The 20,475-nt window shown below is 40.7% G+C and overlaps 1 protein-coding gene and 1 pseudogene across 3 annotated transcripts in view; both read right to left on the bottom strand.

Annotated features, from left to right (window-relative positions):
• Window positions 1-1,218: 1,218 nt before the first annotated feature.
• LOC105713256 (high mobility group protein B1-like) lies at window positions 1,219-1,852 on the bottom strand (annotated as a pseudogene).
• A 2,960-nt stretch (window positions 1,853-4,812) lies between these two features.
• ANXA3 (annexin A3) overlaps window positions 4,813-20,475 on the bottom strand; it is a 76,775-nt gene continuing 61,112 nt past the window's right edge. For all 3 annotated transcript variants that reach the window (XM_021669639.2, XM_021669640.2, XM_064368319.1), the window contains 2 exons: window positions 9,334-9,453; window positions 4,813-5,432 (listed from right to left, as the gene is read on the bottom strand). The gene's annotated coding sequence lies outside the window, so the exon portion shown is untranslated. The remainder of the gene's footprint in view (window positions 5,433-9,333; window positions 9,454-20,475) is intronic.

Raw genomic sequence — 20,475 nt, 5'->3', positions numbered from 1 at the left:
ATAAATTGAATAATTCATACTGAGATGCAAAGTTTAAGTGTCTTCTTTCCTCCCAGCTGCTTGGATTTTTAAAGGGGCAAACCATAATGTAGGAAAATATACTCTATTTTGGATGTGGCATCTTTGTTTTGGAAGCTGGCCCAATGAATTAAAAATACTTTTAATGGAAAGTCTCATTTCCTGAGCAGTCCATATTTAGATAAATGGGAAAACACATCTATAGCCAGCATTTTCAGTCTTCACTGAGACTAATGTCAACAAAAAATTTAATATGGCAGTCTTGTATTTTAAGCTTACGCTTTTGGGGATACATTGTCAGGTCTTCTTTAATGTGGGAACTGCAAAATATAACTGCCATTACATGGTAGTGGGAGTTAAAGAATAGAGTCCTCATATAAAGGTTAGAACATACTTTTCTATTAGTCCTTCAAGGACAGACTTTCAAAATGATTGATTTTTAATAATCCCATGCTGTGAGTAGATCGATTACTCTTCAGTTTGTAAATATAAGTGGGCTATGTGAAATTTCTTAACTGATCAAGATTTTGGATTTTTAGTTATGGATGAAAACTATCTCAACTTAACTTTACCCCCATTATGATATACAGGGTGTATAGACAAAAGCTTTTTATTAGCTAACTATATGAAAGGATAAACACTGTAATAATTCATGTGGTTCAAAATGGGCAAAAGCAAAAGACTAGCTTCCCCTCAAGAAGAAAAATTTCAGACCTATGAAAAGGACAACAATACTAATTAAAAAATTGTATTTACTTAGAAGCATTCAGAATGTCAACAAAACAGCTGCAACTTTTTTTTTTTTTTTTTGCAATTACAGAGTGGTATTCAGTTAACAGAACAACAATTATTTCATATAAGCTGCATCAGAGACAACTGAAGATGAAAAAACTACCATCCCCATATACAACTAATTTGTGCTGTGCACCAATAAGAGAACCTGCTTTAAATTTCCATGCCAATCTACAACCCCCGTACTGTACCAGGCAAGATTAGTGGCTACTGAAAATACCACCAGGACAGGGCTATCTAAAGACACATTTGGTAGTGCGTTAACTGTACAAAAAAAGACACTGTACAGCTTAAAAACAAATCTTACACAGCCTTACATTTCATTTTTTTTCTTTAAAAGGAGTGAGTTGTGTACAGGGGAGTTAAATGCTTTATAGATAAGAAAAGCAAAACTGCGCCAGAACCAACTTATTCATCATCATCTTCTTCTTCATCATCTTCTTCCTCTTCTTCCTCATCCTCTTCACCTCCTCATCTTCCTCTTCTTCCTTCTTTTTCTTGCTTTTTCCAGCCTTGACAACTCACCTTTTTGCTGCATCAGGCTTTCCTTTAGCTCGATAGGCAGCAATATCCTTTTCATATTTTCCTTCAGCTTCACAGCCTTCTTTTCATAAGCCTGCTTGTCATCTGCAGCAGTGTTATTCCACATCTCTCCCTGTTTCTTCACAACATCACCAATGGACAGGTCAGGATGTTCTCCTTTGATTTTTGGGCGATACTCAGAGCAGAACAGGAAAAAGGCCGAAGGAGGCCTCTTGGGTGCATTGGGATCCTTAAACTTCTTTTTTGTCTCCCCTTTAGGAGGAATATAGGTTTTCATTTCTCTCTCATAATGGGCCTTGTCCGCCTTTGCCATATCTTCAAATTTTCCTTTCTCTTTAGCAGACATGGTCTTCCAACTCTCTGAGCACTTCTTAGAAAACTCTGAGAAGTTGACTGAAGCATCTTGGTGCTTCTTCTTATGCTCTTCCCAACAAGTTTGCACAAAAAATGCATATGATGACATTTTGCCTCTTGGCTTCTTAGGATCTCCTTTGCCCATGTTTAGTTATTTTTCCTCAGCAAGGCCCAGTGCCCGTCCGGCTCTCACTTGCCCCAGCGCTCTCTCTATGGAGCTCAATGTACTGCAATCAGTTTTTTTTTTAATAGAGATGGGGTTTTACCATGTTGGCCAGGTTGGTCTCGAACTCCTGATCTCAGGTGATCCTCCCACCTCGACCTCCCAAAGTGCTGGGATTACAGGCGTGAGCCACAGCACCTGGCCTTTCTTTCAAATCTTTGAAATGAAAACGCTCTCTCCTACCTCAGAACTTCTCTAACTTGAAGGGCAAATATAAACTCAATCAAACTTAAGCAAAAAAGGAAATATGGTAGTGCATGCAAGTGAGGAAACTAGGAGGCAGCTGGCTTCAGGTGTGGCTGTTTTTGGGAACTCAGATTATAACCTTATTGCTCTGTTGTCTCATCTTTTACCTCTGCTTATCTTTGACTTAATTCCTTCTTATCACAGACTGTCATTATAGAGGCAGAATATTCACTGTTAGAGGTGTCTGTTTGTGAAGCAAGGAATTAACCTGACTCAAAGAGTGGTCTGACCTTTGCTCTTGGTTTCTTGGAGGTAATCTCTAGGTCCTTGGAATGTCATGACTGACAAGAGTGTCTGTTTGCCTGGGGGCCTTGGGCCAGTCAGATAGTAACAGTGTGATTTAGGGCTTTCTGATTGTGGCTTTGAGCCACATTACCAAGGTTACTTAAGGTTGGGACTTCAAGTACTGGAGACTGAAATCAGCCACGTGGGTAATCAGTGATGTCTGTATGGAGCTGAGGTAAAGCTCTGGGCCATGAGGCTTTAGGGAATTTTCTGTGTGACAATACTCTGCATACTGTCACACAATGAGGCCAGGAAAATAATGCTGTCCTGACTCCATGGGGAGAGGACAACTGGAAGCTCCACATCTGGCACCTCTGATACAGGAAATAAAAAGAAATTATTTAGGCAGATAGTGAGGGTAAGGAAGTTCTCAGTAAGGTTTTTCTTTTAATGAAAAGCAGCCCCCAAATCATTTCTTTTGTAACAAAGAGCAGTGTGCAAAATTGAACTCCAGACATAGAAAAGCAAGCTAGAAGCTTACACGGGTGAATGCCAGCAGCTGTGCCAATAGGAAAAGGCTACCTGGGACCAGGCATGTTCAAAATGGTGGCTCCATCTTCCCTTCCCTTTGCCACATAGGTGTGCAGTAAGGAGCAGACAACATGGTGCCAGCCAAATCAAAAGCCCATTTGCATAATCAGATTAGGGTGGGGTGGCCAGCCTTCTCCATCCTCTATGTAAACATCACACCTGGTCCAACCAATCTGTGGGCCCTACGTAAATCAGACACCACCTCCTCAAGTCTTCCTATGAAATCCAGTGCCCTCCTACTATGGGCTGGATTTCCCTTTCAGGCATCTCTCTCTCTCTCTTTCTCTCTCTCTCTCTCTCTCTCTCTCCCTCTCTCTCAGAGAAGTGTGTCTGAGCACCTATAACATGATGAACAATATAGATGTGGTCCTGCATTCATGGAGCTTAGAGTCAAAGAGAGAGAACTGTTCTTTCTCTTTCCTTTGTCTGTTAAACCTAAATTTACTCCGTGTGTGTGTGTCCATGAGACAATATCTTAATCTTCTTGGCATGAGACAATGAACGCTGGGAATTGCCCTAGACAATGATACTGCTTTACTTCCAGGCCCATGTGTCTCTTCCTTGGCCTGCGTTTAACCTGTATTCTTTCTTTGCAGTCAACTGTAACCATGAGTAAAGCAGCTTTCTGTGAGCTCTGTGAATTCTTCCAGTGAATTATCAAAACTGAGGGTATGTTTGGGAACCTCCTGAGCTTGCTGTTGGTGTTGTAAGTAGAGTGTCCTGTGTAGACTATGCTCCCTCTAACTGTACAGTTGGCTGACTCTCACACCATTACACATTCTTAGCTTAATAATATAGCTAAATGATTCAGTTTTTTTGGCATTATACAGGAAAGGCTCCAGAGAACAATACTTTCTCTGGCTAGGTTAAAACAAGTGTCCATCCCTGAACTGATCAATACCCTGGAGAAAAGAGTACTGCAGTCAGGCCTTGGTCATGTGTCTGCCTAAGCTAAAAGAATTTAGATTATCAAAAGAAAGGGGACAGGGAGGCTGAGTCAACAGAAACAACAGGCATCAAATATGGAACATCTTCACCAGCATTTTACTTTGTTTGGAGCATTTCTGATTCCGATTCCTCTCCCTCACCGTCACAATTTCCTAATGATTAAGTCTACTCATCATTTGGGTTTCAGATTATCTGTCACTTCACCAGAGAGGCTTCTCTCAGTCAAAATGAAAGTTCCCTAGAATGTCTTATAGCTTTTGTCAGCCTGTAATTATATATTCATTCATCTGATTGTTAGTTTAATAAATATATTTTCAGAGACAGTGTCTTGCTATATTGCCCAAGCTGAAGTACAGGGGTTATTCACAGACATGATCATTACACGCTACAGCATTGAACTCCTGGGCTCAAGCAATCCTTCTGCTTCATCCTCCTGAGTAGCTGATGTATGTCACCTCACTCAGCTTAGTTTAATATTGTAATGCCACTTTGACTCTAAGCTCCATGAATGCAGGACCACATCTATATTGTTCACCACATTGTAGGTGCTCAGACACACTTCCAGATCAAATGAATAAGAATGAAAGAAAATCTGTCAATGGATTACCTTAATCTCAGGTCTTGTACTAATTCCTCAAATGTTCTTTTTTAGTGAAAGGTCAGTAAATGAATATCTGATTAAATTTTGGACTCACTTGTTAGAACCAGTGAAAGAAACTTGCTTCAGTTTTGCAGTCAGGAATTCAAGAATTGCACAACACTCAGAAGTTAAAAATCACTGGATGAATTTGCCTCATCATCCTTTATTGAAACAAAGTATGCAACATCTATATGGAAATACATCTCATGATAAATTAATAAAACTATACACCTTGCCTTGCAAAATGTTTTATTTGATTTCAGCTACACAGTAACCCAGTAAGATAAGTAACACAGGCAATTCTGTTTAACAGATGAAAAAAAAAAAAAAAAAAAGCCTGAGAACCCGACAGGTGAGATGAATTACTCAGAATCACATGAGAAACTTAGCAGTCAAACAAGATTATTACTCAGCAATCCTGAAGCGTAGTTCTAGATTCCTTTCTACCAGCCCAATGTTGTCCGTCCTCTCAACCTTGGTGAACACACACTGCTACCTCCTCAGTTATGGAATGTGTCAAAGCACACAATATTCAATGCAGTGAATTTGAATGTGAACAGATATTAAGTTTTCCCTATTTTATGAACACTCTGGTCATTTAGGCTTTCCTTGTTACATAAATTCTTTGTTATACTTGACACTTTTTAGTCAGTTATTTCCTCCATTCCTATACTGAATCTTAGTGGTTATGGGGTTTTCCCCATCCCCATCCCAGAGGCAGTCTGGCCAGTGAGAGTCTGGCATCCTCCAGGCAGGCACTCTTTCCCAGTGGACAATATGAACCTGGCACCTCTGTAGTCAGCTTGCTCCCATGTAGAACCACAGACTAAAACCATTCTGTGGAAGGCAGAACTGAAAAATGAAGGAAAACCATGACCTAGTGATACATTTTGAACCCTGAATCTAGCTGTGCCTAAAGCCCATATTATCCCTGGATTTTCAGGTACAGAATCCAATAAATTTCCTTCTTTGCATAAGTAGGATTTCTGTCTTTACCATACAGAAGGATCTCAAGTATAATATCCTATAATAGCATACTCGCATTCAATTGCATTCCTATACTCTTTTTCAAGAGGGGAAGAAATGAGTGAAATTACAGCTATTTCTCAGGGAATTACACTGCATATAACAATGAGATTGGCTACAACAAAACAAAACTAAACTGAAAGTCACTTCACTAGGAGTTAGCTGCACTCTCCTGGTCTGAAATGCTTCATTTGCTACCATTCTTCTTCAGGTGAGTGACGAGAGGGCACCTCCTCTCATCCCTAGGATAGATTAGCTCCTACTGCTGGTCTCTTACTTTGCTCACTAGCAGGTCTTCCAGAATTTTCTCCAATGCGATTTGATGCTCTAGATGCCCTTAACACAGCTGAGAATTCTCTCCAGCTATCTAGACCCACATCCTCCTTCTTCTCTCTGTCAAGTGTCACTGCAAATATATTCCGGGAAAATCTTGCTACAATTGTTTCAAATCTCAGAATAGAATTTTCAGCTACAATTTGTTTGCAAATAACATACCTGTCCAAAGTCAAGCCTAACTAGTGATTCACTTTCTGATTGCCAGCCTCACAGAAACAAGAATGAGGTGCAGGGTTGGGGGTGGTGGGATGCAATAGGAATTCTTTTGAGTCAGAAGAATTCAGTACACAGGACCACTTAGTTGGCAATAATGGTTTTAGCACAAGACATATTTAGACTTTTATTTAAAAATTCAAAGCTTCAATATTTCTCAGGACAAGATGAATGTTGTCTGTGCCCTGGCTAGTGAATCCAGCAATTACTTTTCATTTGCCAAAATGATGAGTGTTTCAGTTTTCCAGGAACTAACATTGCCTAATTGGATATTATACCTCAGTAGATGACAGGATCATAGTGAATCATAACAATTTGGTAAAATTGTTTTGTTACTTGTACTTATAGGAATTTAAAGAAAGTTTGTAGGTTGTGCTTTAAAAGACCATCGTCTTTTAAAAGGGAGGAAAGTGGGCCAGGTGCGGTGGCTCACACCTGTAATCCCAGCACTTTGGGAGGCCGAGGCGGGCAGATCATGAGGTCAGGAGTTCAAGATAAGCCTGATCAACAAGGTGAAACTCTGTCTCTACTAAAAATACAAAAATTAGCTGGGCATAATGGTGCGCACCTGTAATCCCAGCTACTCAGGAGGCTGAGGCAAGAGAATCACTTGAACCCGGGAGGCAGAGGTTGCAGTGAGCCAAGATCGCACCACTGCACTCCAGCCTGGGCAACAAACAGAATGAGACTTCCTCTCAAAAAATACAAAAATAAAAAGGGTGGGGGGCGGGAAAGTGACCAGAGAACAGACACAAACTAATTCCTTTCATAAGTGAGGTTGTAGAAATCATAATACCAATACTTAGGCTAAATATAAGTGAAGATGCAAAGCCATGTCATTTTCTAAGCTCAAAAAAAAAAAAAAAAGAGAGAGGGCTGGGCATGGTGGCTCATGCCTGCAATCCCAAGACTTTGGGAGGCCTAGGCAGGAAGATCACTTGAGCTCAGAAATTCGAGACCAGCCTAGGCAACATGATTAAAACCCATCTCTAAAAATATATATAATATAACATAATAATAAAATTGAGGATTGGCCATATTAATATTTTTTTCAAAGATTCCTGATAATAAGAATAGCAAAAGCATGATATGTAGCAGAAAATACTCTGTGCTCAGAATTAGAAGATCTAAACTTTGGCCCTGTGTGGCCCTAAGCAAGTACTTCTCTTTGAGTCTGTCCTCGTGTATAAAATAAAGTATTGGATAACTACTGAGGAAGTGTCTAGCTCTAAATTTTGATGACTGATGGTGTCGTTCATCTCAGTTTCAGTTCAGTGTGCCTGACCTAATTGACATGTCTCTCTCAAGGACCTTTAAAGGTGACTGCAGCAGCTAAAATGAATTGAACAGGGAGAAAAGGAGAGCCAAGGCATTAATATTAATTATTCATTCATTTATTTACAAATACTTTTGAGCACTTAATAAGCACTAGACACTACTACAGGTGCTGAGGATACAACAGTGAATAAATCAAAGACCTGGTCTTCGTAGAGTTTATTTTCTAGAAGGGTGGATATGTCATGAGCAAATAAACATGTAAAACAGAGTGTGTCCAAAGGTGACAAGTTCTGTGTAGAAAAGTAGAGTAATGTGAGAAAGAGGGGTTGCTTGAGGTTGCTCTTTAATACTGAAGAGCTGTGAGTGAGTTGGCTTTTGAAGAGAGACCTACAAGAGGTTAGAGACAAAGTCAGGCTATTTCCTGCTTTGGACTAGCAAGTGCAAAGATCATGAGGTGGGAGTGCATTTGGCATGTTTTAGGAGTTACTGGAGCACAGTGAGGAAGAGGAAGCATGGTTGGAGATGAGATCAGAGGGAAGGAAAAATGGAAAAAGAAGCTGGAAGCTGTTATTGTCCCCATCTCCTTATTTGTGGATTTTTTTGTTACCTGAATTAGGTAGGGGGAAATATACTGGCTCAGTGTGATGATAGCATCTGTTCTGATTTGGATGGAATCAGGATCTGATCTGCATAGAAACACAAGTTTGTCCTTGGAGAGTGAAGCAACATTTCCTTAATTTTCAACAAAGTTTAACTGATTTTATATCAGCACCTCCAGTCTCTCCCTCCCTCTAGTGTGTGGCCCTGTAGTAGTTCTACTAATTAACACAAGTGTGGTGGATGTGGTGAAACAGACAGGCACTCAGCATCCATTCCAGCTTCCTTCATGTGTGTCTTCCAGTACTGCAGAGACTGGAAATCTAAAAACCATTTAGATTGCTAGCCGCAGAACTCATCTATGACTAGGGTTTTGGGTAGGAAATCATTTCCACAGATTAGATGCACTTGCATGAGTCAGGGTGAAAATGAGGCAGAATCCCTTCCTGCTTTTCTTGCTCTCTGTTGTACAATGAGCTTTTTCTGTAGTAAATGCCATTATTTAGTCACCAGTTTCATGGGCGTCAGAAGGCAGTTACAAAGGCAGCAGCAGGAATGGCTTTCAGGGATGTGTCAGCATGTTCACTGGCCTTAGACATTCTTGCCTTGATGAGACCTTCCTCCATTAAAAAAAATTAAAGAATGTATGACTGTGTTGGGATGAAGATAAGTATATATTTTTAATTTTTTATTTCCATAGGTTTTTGGGGAACAGGTGGCTTTTGGTTATATGAATAAATTCTTTAGTGGTGATTTGTGAGATTTTGGTGCATCCATCACCAGAGCAGTGTACACTGAGCCCAATGTGTAGTCTTACATCCCTCACCCACCTCCCACCCTTTCCCCTGAGTCCCCAAAGTCCATTGTGCCATTCTTATGCCTTTGCATCCTCATAGCTTAGCTCCCACTTAAGAGTGGGAACATATGATGTTTGACTTTCCATTCCTGAGTTATTCACTTAGAATAATAATCTTCAATCCCATCCAGATTGCTGCAAATGCATTAATGCATTACTTTTTATGGCTGAGTAGTATTCACTCTCTCTCTATATGCAGCTATCTCTCTATATATAATAGCTATATAATAGCTTTCTCTATATATACACATATATCTAGAGAAATTATTCTATATATATACACATATAGAGATACATATACCTTCATACATATATATGTATGTATTATATATAGAGAAATATACACACATACACATATGTGTATGTATTTTATATATATGTATACATATGTATTTTATATATATATATATAGAGAGAGAGAGAGATTTATTTTGGGAATTGACTCACATTGTTGTGCAGGCAGGCAAGTCCAAAAACTGCAGGATGAGCAGGTCAGCTGGAGCCCCAGAGAAGAGTTGGCATTACTGGTGAAGTCCAAAGGCAGTCTGCTGGCAGAATTCTCCATGGCTAATGGGGAGGAGAGGGAGTCTTTATCTGTTAAAGCCTCCAGCTGATCAAATGAGAACCACCCACATTATGGAAGGTAATCTGCTTTACTCAAAGTCTGCTGATTTAAACAGTAATCTCATCTAAAAAATACTCTCACAGAAACAATTAGAATGATGTTTAACCGAATACTGTGGTCTAGCCAATTTGACACAGAAAATTAACCATCACAGTCCCTATTTACATAAATCCTCTTTCTTCTACCTCCTGGCCTGAAAGATGCTCTCCTGTGAAATCACTATTCTCCAAACTGTTTTCAGCCTGATGGCCTTATCCTCTCTGTTCAAGACAGCGGGTGAGGTGGTATGGCCAGCTGTCTTTCCTCCCTCCAGAGTGCTTCCTCACCCTCGAACTACCCTCACCTACTCTCACCCTTTGCTCAGTTGAAGACTGTATAGTTCTCAGTGCTGCAACTCACTGGATCCATCCTCACTTCCCAAGCCTACTTCAGCAGCAGACTTGGCCCTGAGCCTCTGCCCTGCCCTTTGCTATCATCTGTATTGATTTCAGAATCCACGTTAACCTTTTAGATTCTTCTACCCCAGAGGTATTTCCTGGGTTAAAGTCCTCCTCCTCTGACCCACCTTAGTGAGTGTCTTTAACACTCAGGGTAACCTCTGTTTCTGAGATCTGTTATCCCATTTGCAGCCACAGCCTGTCATCTCCTTCACCCCACCCAGTAAACCCACCTCTGGATTCCTTGGAATCTCTCCTGGGTTACACAGTCTATCCTATTTCATTCACTAATTCTATTTGCCTTCACTGCTTCCTGCCTTGCTTGCTAGAATTATAGACTCCTTGTGTGCCCTCAAATCCTGGACTTGACTTCCAAAGAACCCATGGAAACAAATGTAAAGTAGTAATAAGGTGGTAATGTGGTAGATAAAAATAGATGGGATTTCCTCCTCCTTTTCTTATTGCTCCTATTCTTTGTCTTCTTCTCATTCATTTTTGTTTGTGTTTCCAGGTAACTGTGCTTTGGAGAAAGAGGTGGAACTCTAAAGCTGTGGCTCATTTCCTCCTCAGAGCCATCTACCTCTCCCTTTCACTTCCAAAGTGCTTGGTGACTCCCTAGCACCCCAACACAGCGAATCACTGTTCTAGAGGATTTCTACCCTAAAAGCCTCTGTTTTCTTCTCTCCACTCTTCCACCCTGTAACCCCACAAAGTTACACACAGTTACACCTCCTACTTTATAGTGACTACTGAAAATAGTACTTCCTATTTCAGGATGTGTCCCTCCAGAAATAGTTGCTGAGAAAAGGATCTGGGGATCCCAGGAAGCACTGGGAAGTGAGTGTGGAAGTGAGAAAGAAAAGGAAAGAAAGCCAGTACAGGGCGTGCTGTGAGTCAGTTGTCACTGTGGGCAGCTGTGGCTCAGACTTCCTGGGGGTCTCAGGGGCAGCACAGATCATGCCTCAGAGTTGTCTCACTTGGGAGGCAAGAGCTTGTGGGATTTATCCTTGGCCTCCATCTGTCATTGGCTGAGGGCTGCCCCAGGGGTGTTACTTCCTGACACTTCTCTTCTGACCCAAGTGTGGGCCAAGGCAGCTCCCACAGCTAGATAAAGACTGCAGCAGGGTCACCCGCACTTGCAGTAAGAAGAGTCAGCACATAGGAAATGCTGAGTGTCAGGGACATTTGTGGGGCACCAAGAACCTTCTACATTTCCTAACCGACTAGCTTTACTGTAATATGTAACTATCCCTGTTTCTAGCTTCCTATCCTTTTATTCATCATCCTAGGTATTCCTGGATACATCATTTTAATTTAATCTTCTTGCCATGGAAGTTGGCATTATCTCAATTTTATAGAAGAAAAAACAGAAATTAAAAGTAAGCAACTTCACAAAAATTATCCAGATAGTAAGTTCTGGAACTGTGATTTAAAGACTCAAAAATCCAAGTATTTTCTAGCATAGCAGAAATCCAAGGGCAGAACCTTGGGACCACCCATTATTATTAGCAGTGTCCTGGGTAATAAGAGATGGGTTCAGAGTCGAAATAGAGGGGTTATGTCAGAGAAGGGAAGGAACTCTTCGTCTAAGACTGGTTTTGACCAACTGTTCCCTGACTCCATCTCTATTGATACAGCACACTGAAGCTTAGTAGGCCAGAATTTACTGTTTCTTCCAGAGGGCTTCATATAATTTCTAAGAACAAAGATCAGATAAAATGCAATTTGCAGAATAGGTAATGTCTGGCATATAATAAATACTCAATTTGATTCAACAATTTTGTGTTGATAACCTAATATGTGCCAGGCATTGGTCTAGATGCTAAGAATGATGGTGGACCACAAATATTCACTGACAGAGGCATGAGTTTGTTTTTGAATATGAAATATATACCCCATATTCTCAAACTAGCTAATTATACATAGCCATCAGCTAATTATGGCAACTTAACTTTTGCAATTAAGATCAACCTAGCACTCAATATTTTTCTCAGTCTGGATCTGCCTCGATTAATTTTCAACATTTAACAACAGTAGATAATGTTGATGTGAAAAGAGCACACTAAACACAGGATTGCTGTGAGGATTAAATGAAATAAATGCCAAGTCTGAGGCATTTTACATAATTGATCATCCTTGTCTTTATCGTAGACTGTAAGTTCCATGAAAGCAGGCACTGAATTTTTACGTGTATATGCAGCTTTTAGAGTAGTGTGCTTAGCACATAGTAGGGTTTCAGTTCTCATTGATAGGCTGAATGGGTAATATGGATATTATTACTCTAATTTTTTAGATGAAATTAATACTCAGAGAGATTGAATAAACCGCTCACTTTCTCAAAGTGAGTTGCCATAAGGGTTAGGATAAATGACCTATTTCTTTTCTTTTTTTAAAAAAATCCCATGTATAGTCATTGCTAATAAATAACATACTTCTAACTCCACTGTGCCTAAGAGCTTCTCTAAAGCATGCAGCATGATGCTGAGCACACAGTAGGCCTTCAACAGTTGCCACTATTGCTGTGTGTCACCCATTAGTAGTGTGTTATTAGTTCACTACTGCCTAATGTTAAACTTCTCCATTGGCTTGCAGGTACAGAGAGCGACTCTGCTGCTTCTTCTCCAGAGTGCAGCACCACCTTCCTGCTCTTCCTTCCATTTCCTCTGTTGGCCTCTACTCCCCTCTAACTGAAAAAATTGTAGCTTTCTCCTGGGCCCAGGCCCAGACCCTGCTGAGCCTCTATCTCTGTGTGTGTGTATGTCTGCCTGTCTGCAATCACTTCAACTCAAACTGCCCCCACCAGTGACATGACCTTTAGAAGCTGCCAAATCCTTGTTGCTCAGTGGTTTCAGTACTGCTACTGCTGGAGAAAAAGAAGAAAAAGTCACATTCTTCCCCCTCAGAAAGAAAGGAGGAAACACGGAACCAGGGAAATTCTGTAAGTTAATGGTGTACTGTTTATTCAGGGCTCCAACTCTGCCCTGGCCTGCTGTGGCACAGTCTGTAGTGTTGAACTTTGGATAGTAGAGTGCTCAGCAAGTGGAAGAAGTTGCCTTCTTGTCTGAGAGCCTCCTGACCAGTCTCATCAGATTGGAAGATATTGGCTCTGCTCTGTCAAGGTGGCTCCTGTCCTGTACCAGATGACTTTATATTATTGATATGTAAGCTTCTGAGGGACTTATTTAGACTTCAGTATTACTGACCGTTAGATGCCAGTGATGCGTGGTAAAGCTGCTCAGGGTGTGAAGCCGGAGAGTTCATGAAACATCCAAGTGAGACCTCCCCATCCCAGCATCTGAGAAACAGGCTTCTGAAGTAAAGAGCTTTGCGACTGTTGCTACTGCTGTACCATGGCCCCATAGTGAGAGAGTCAAGCTTATAGATTTTGGATCTACTGTATAGAAATCTTAGTTTGTTTTGTGGCTCCAGAACTGTATCTAGAGTAGTCTTGACCTTTCTGAGCCTGTTTCCAGACTAGTAAATTGGGATAAGGTTACCGGCCTCATGGAGTTTATAAAGTCAAAATGAGATAAAATATATGAATTGCTCATAGTGAGTGTTAAGAAATGGTGCCCATTATTATTGAAACGAGAGGACCTCTGAAAGAATGCAAGTCAATGCCTACTTCAGGTTGGTTGGCTGAGAAGAGCCTGTGAGGTCATAAAGCCGCGGTCCAAAGGTACCTGAATTCTCCTTCCCCGTAAGACAGGTCAAGAATGTGGCGTAGTTGGTTAAGTTGTGAAATAATTGGTTATGCAGAATTTGCAGTCCTTTGTCAATTTTCCCATAATGATTAAGTATTTTAAAATCAAAAAGATCTTATGCGTATACTTGATACAGCAAAAGAGCCTGGGAAATTGGGAAAAGGTATAAATAATAGCCAGTGACTGCTATATTTTAGATATTGTGTTAAGTCTTTACTTGTGTTTCCTCATTTAATTCCTTTTATCTTCCACAACAGATCTAAGCATTCTCTTTTTCCTGGCACCTGGATCTTCCTGGTACTATGAATTGAAGAAATTATCACTCCTATCTTAGAAACTAAAGGAAATGATGGATCAGCAAGGCTAAGTAATTTGCCCAAAGTTACACAGCAAGTTGGTGGTATTGAAAACGCCACTGTGTGGCTCTCGCATCTTTCCTTTATATCTAGGAAACGGAAGGCCAGGGAGCATGTTTTTCCGGAAGAAAGAAGACAGGACCATCACACTGAGGAAGCCAAGAAAAGCAGTGCAGGAGAAGCAGGACAAGTGCAGTGTTCCCAGAGATGTAACCACAGAAAGATCTGTCAAGTTTCCTCACAGGGGCTTTCTCTGGGTGGATTCTAGATTCTGGGAAGCCTTGGGCCTCCCAAGAAGTTTTTGGCAGCACCTGGTCCAGCCAAACTACATGCTCAATACCCAAAAGACAGAGACAGGAGAAAATCAAGAATGGACAGTTTGTTGCCTGGTGGCCAGGGAAGGTCCCCATGTTGAAATAATTAAAAGTAGACTAAACAGGGTGAAGACTTTTCTTTTTCATGTCAACAGTCCTGAGGTTAGCCAGAAATTAAAGTAGAGGAGGTTAGGAAGAGACAGGAGGTAGACAGAGGAAGGACGTGCTTTTCTCCCCACCACCGTCTTCTCTCTAGAAACGTGTTTGAATAAATTGGAGACATTCTCCAGTCATTGCTGCCTAATGGAGCTTTCCAGTGGCAGAGGGCTCAGGTGTGGGCTGGTCACATGGATCTGAAATAACGGTCGGGGGCCCTGTGCTTGTTGGCTCTACCTCCTTGGAGTCTTGAAGACCGAGGTGAGGCAAGGAAGAATTGGAAAAGACGCATGTCTATCCATACCCCTCACTTCCTAGGAAAGCCAGCTCTGAGTGTACACAGGATGGGTCTTACACGGCTCTAATCCGTGATAGGGTGGTCTACTTGGCCCTCTTATTACCTGTCAGTATCTGGGAAAGCAGGCAATAGAATTAGCATCTATTCTGTAATCTCCAGCACAGAGAAGATTTAAACTGATCTCTAGCTATCTTTAACAGACAGGATCCCGTAATAAGATTTCTGAAATCAGAGAGAGAAACAGAGAAGCCAGACTTTCCACTGGTTACCTCGGAAACAAGAGGAACACACAAAAAATTAAGGATGGACTCTGATATTCAGTGCCCAGTGACAGCCTCTGCACTGAGGATTAGCGGCCCACTCTGCCGGGTGTGGTAATCCTAGCACTTAGGGAGGACGAGGCAGGAGGATCACTTGAGCTCAGGAGTTCAAGACCAGTTTGGGCAACACAGTGAGACCCTTGTCACTATTTTTAAGAAAATAATAAATAAATAAAGAAAAAAGGATTAACAACCCACTTAACTCATGTACTATTTGATACATTATCTTCCAATATTATCAGATACTGGGAGCTTGCTCTCATCTTTACTAATCTTTATATCTTCAAAGCCCAACCAATCAATTCCTTTAATACCTAGCTCAGTGGAGACATTCCCGGCGAATCCTTCCCTGTATACTTAATTAATCCTTCATTTGAGATCTAGGTGCCTTTTAATAACCAAACTTTCTTATATGTCATGTAAAGATATTCTTAAATTATTAAGCCAATAAATTTAAATTTACTTAGAAAACACAATCTCAGCAAAAATTAGTCAGCTGTAATGCTACTACCCAGAGGAAAATGGTTACCATTGTCGTGTACCTTTTTCCAGCCTTTCTGGTGTCAACTAAAGAAAAAAAGCCAAGATTGTACAGAATTAAAGGTAGTTGTATTTAGAAACCTCTCTGAGGTCTATAGACGGAGGCCTAGAGCCTGGGAACAGTCCTTCAAAGAGGTTCTGTTAGACTGCTCTGAAGTAGTGTTTGCAGTTTATATAAGAGTTGTGGAGGTTTAGTTCATGTAAAATCACATCAAACATGTGCAGAAGTTACATTAATGCAGAATCACATTGAAGTTGGTGTGTAAGAGTACATCTGGTTATATATTACAGAGGCATCATCATTAACCCCATCAGACATTACCTTACGTGTAAGAAAAGGCAGGGACCAGGGTCATTTATCTTTTAAGAAACTTAGTGACTCAGGCAAGAGACATGATGGGGCCATGTGCTCTATCCTGCTTTGTCTTCAAAGCATCTTTCTGAGGGCTGCACATCATCACAGAGTCGGGCTTTGTGAAATTATGTTGGCAAGCAGAAAAGAGCAGACATGGCTTCTTACATTTACTATGTTGTCTCACACTGGATTTCTTTTTCTTACTGTTTTGTCAAGCAAATTTTCCTCCATTTAGCAAAATATCATAAGCATCTTTTGTGTGTATCTGTATCTATTTCTGTCTTTCTCAGTATTCCTGATACTTAGTAGTCCACAGCATTTTCAATAGCATTGTTACAGTACATATCATATTTTACTATAGTTAATTTTAAGTAGCTAGCATTTACATAGTGCTCACGATGTACTGGGTCATTCTAAGTACTTATGTGCATCGATCTATTTAATCTTTGTAATCCCAGGTGGTTGGTCTAATTATTACTATCACTCAAATTTCACAGATGAAGGAATCTGAGGCATAAGGAGCTTAAGTAATTTTCCCATGATCACACAGCTAGAGACTTTAGAGCTGTTAGAGCTGGAATTTGTCCAGCTAGGCTGTCTCCAGACTTTTAACCACTGTGCAATACAACTTTAACAGCCTTTAACTGAACTGCCAATTATTAGGCGTCCAGTTTTTAACTGAGCATCTAATAAATGGCAGTTTCTTCAAATATCTTATCCTGTAACTCTACAACTTGCAAAGAGTGTGAGAATTTTGTATGGAAGCATTTGCCTAATTCCCAAACCCACCCCCCACTACCACCACTATGCTGTCCTTGCTAATTAGCCAAGTATCTGTCTTTCCTCTCCTTTGCTCATTCCCCAGATCATCAACTCCTTGAAGTCAGGAAATGTGTAGCTTTCTTCATCTTTATAACTCCAGCACCTGGCATAGTTCCTGAACTACAGTTACCATGTAATAAATGTTGGAAGAATAAAGGTCGGAAAGAGTTTGGTTTGACTGATAACAACCAAGAAAAATATTTTTCATGAAGTTATCAGTTAACACCATTTTAAATATAATTTGCAGTGCATGATCTGGAATTTTCTTTGTGGACTTGGCTCTCCGACACAAAACAAAATGAAAAATTTAAATGCAACATTGGAAATCTCTAAACTCTTCTGAGGTCTGTGGCCAGGAGCACCAATGTAAGTTAGTTATGCTGTGGATTGCTGCAGTTCTCTAAAAGGTGTGAATTTGGGCTAATTCTCACCAACTTCCTACCCTTGGGACCTTTGTTCATCTCTACTTTCTACCGTACTGTGGCATGCTTTTTTCTGTAGGAGCTGATTTTATCTCAATATTCTTTTTCAAAACTTTCTTTTGTCTGGTGGTTGATATAGTACCAATTGGCAAATCACATCTGTTGCTTCACAGCAAGTCTGGTGCTCTGCAAGTCACCTTGGACCACTATTTTTTTTTTTTAGACAAAGTTTCGCTCTTGTCACCCAGGCTGGAGGGCAATGGCATGATCTCAGCTCACTGTAACCTCCAACTCCTGGGTTCAAGTGGTTCTCCTGCCTCAGCCTCCTGAGTAGCTGGGATTACAGGTGCCTGCCAACATACCTGGCTAATTTTTTTGCATTTTTAGTAGAAACAGGGTTTTACCATGTTGGCCAGGTTGGTCTTGAACTCTTGACCTCAGGTGATCCGCCCACCTCAGCCTCCCAGAGTGCTGGGACTACAGGAGTGAGCCACCACACCTGGCCTGCATCACTATTTATTGCCACATCCAGTTCCACAAAGCTTATGCCCAAAGAGGGCACATGTATGTTTTCATGGCTAGTTTTTTCTAATGCACGGTTGTTATAAAATCTTACAGTTGAATGGGCTATTTTGGTATTTCAGGTTTGGGGTTTCTTTTTACAGCTTATGGCAGCAGCCATTCAATGTTACCTCCTACCCTCTTCCTCATTTGAAATTCTCCTCTCTCTCACTTTGTAAACTCTATAGAAACAGGCAAACTCTGGTTTCAAGGAGGCCTGGCCCTGGTGGGTAAAACTGGCACAAAGCTGAGTTTGTTGAAACTGAAATAAATATACTACCAGTGAAAAGCCTTCAGCACAAAGCAACTTGTACTTGCTTGACTCTCACAGTCCCATGGGAGATATACAGAGTGGGTGGGAAAGATCTGAGTTTGTCAGTTTGCTGGGGTGGGGTTGAAAAATATTTGGGGTACTTTCCGTGGCTCATAAAACACAAGGTTTCACAGGTGGGAAATTGCCAAGAAGTTTGCTTTATCTTCTTTCCTAATTACAAACTAGATGAGTTAGTTTTACAACATCTCAAAATCCCCCAAGTGATTAGAGGACCGTATAAGCAATTGTAAGTCTTCCAAACTCAGCCAGAGAATCAGGCTAATATCTATTGAGCACTTAAAGGGTGCAGGCACTGTGGCAAGTGCATCACCTAATCTGATTTATTGAGACCTCACACCTACTCTGAATGATACATGGATGGCCATCCCGGCTTCACAGATGAGGAAACTAAGGTCCAGAAAGAGTAAGGGGCTCGCTCCCTCACATGACATGCTACGCTTAACTGATGTGCAGGAAATAAGCCTAGAAAACTTTCTTCAGATCCTGCAACCTCATCACTGAGGTGTACATAGTTGGCTCTTATCATTAGAAGACACATTTGACAACATATCAATAGCACTGATTTCAGCTGACATTTCTCTGAAGCGTTCAAGGTCTTAGAGTTACTGTCGCTGGGTGGTACTAAAACAAGTATCATTTATTTATTCTGTAAATGCTTGTTGAACACTTGCTATCTGTTCTTCACTAGACAACTCACCATGCCAATGCAGTCATTAGTAACTAATTTCTATTGAGTTAAAATTTTCACATGCTTTATTTTATTTATTTAAGGTAGATGCTTGCACATATTTAAGGTAGATGCTGTTATTTTCAGCTAAAGAATTAAGTTATATGGAGGTTAAGTATTTGTCAAACACTGTTATCTATGCTGCTGTCACAAGTGGTGAAGCCAGGATTTGAACCCAGTTTGATATGACCCCAAAATCAGTGTTTTAAAGACAAAGTAAAATTGTGGGTTATCCATACAGCATGAAATTGGGGAAATGGAAAAAAGGGGAAGGTACACGGAAGAAAGGTCTGAACTACTGTATGCTATTTGAAAAATTTCCTCAATACATTCTTACAAATAGGCTACAGAATCTCCTATTCAACATCTTCATTTGCCATTTTTTGCAGCTCCTGATTTACAGACCAAACATTCTATCACTCGAGTAAAGTGTACAAACTTCCTGTCGTCTGCAGCTCACCAATCACAGAGCCCAGGACTCTCTGCAGCTGGCTATTTTTCTCCTCTTTCAGTTTTCGGGGAGTGAACTTAGTGCTTAGTGAGATGACATGAATGCACTCAATTCTTCAGGTGATCCATGGCAGAGCTAATGTACATTCATGTAAATGAGGATGGTCCTGGGAATCCCGAGAAACCATATGATAAAATTAAATGCTCCACATGTTTCCTTAAGAAGGAGTTTACAGTGGCAATAAGATGGCTGAACCATGACAAACCTTCTATAGAAGACATTTCCAAACAGTTCAGATTTGGACATGTTATTCTGAAGCAAGTTAAGTAGGTTTTGCCATTGGGATGCCATGGGGTCCACTTTGAACTTAACATGCCACCTTGTGGAAATTGGAGGCAATAAAAAAAATGTGGTCATTGAATACAACTCTACAATAATTATATGATACAGGTTAACATTTATTGAGGGCTTACCATGTGCTATGCACTATGTTGAATACCTTTTAAGTGTTTTTTCATTTATTTATCAAAACAGTCCTTTGAGGTAGGTATTATTGTTGTCCTATTTTAAAGATGAGGAGTGGCCGGGTGCAGTGGCTCACGCCTGTAATCCCAGGACTTTGGGAGGCTGAGACAGGCGGATCATGATGTCAGGAGATTGGGACCAGCCTGGCCAACATGGTGAAAACCCATTTCTACTAAAATAGAAAAAAATTAGCTGGGCGTGGTGGCGCATGCCTGTACTTCTGCAGCTCCCTCGGAAGGCTGAGGCAGGGGAATTGCTTGAGCCCGGGAGGCGGAGGCTGCAGTGAGCCGAGATCGTGCCACTGCACTCCAGTCTGGTGACATAGCAAGACTCCATCTCAAAAAAGAAAAAAAAAGATGAGGAGTATATGGTTTAGAAAACTAATTGCCTGAAGTCTAATGCATTCAGCATATAAAGCAAAACGGATGTGAGTAGAAGCGTTAGAGGGTTATCTCAATGTGGCTTTTTTTTTTTTTTTTTTTTTTTTTTTTTCAGAATTCTCTCATGTGATAAATACTCCCTTCAAGTTCTCACCTTCTTCATACTCACTCATGCACAGATAAGAGTTTTATTTTGCTTTATTTTTGAGACAGGGTCTTGCTCTGCCACTCAAGCTGGAGAAGGGTGGTGCAATCATAGCTT

This window comes from Aotus nancymaae, unplaced genomic scaffold (assembly GCF_030222135.1).
Source record: "Aotus nancymaae isolate 86718 unplaced genomic scaffold, 86718_ANA_hifiasm-v0.15.2.pri h1tg000006l, whole genome shotgun sequence".
Classification (NCBI taxonomy): domain Eukaryota; kingdom Metazoa; phylum Chordata; class Mammalia; order Primates; family Aotidae; genus Aotus; species Aotus nancymaae.
This window is presented reverse-complemented; position numbering and strand designations above follow the sequence as displayed.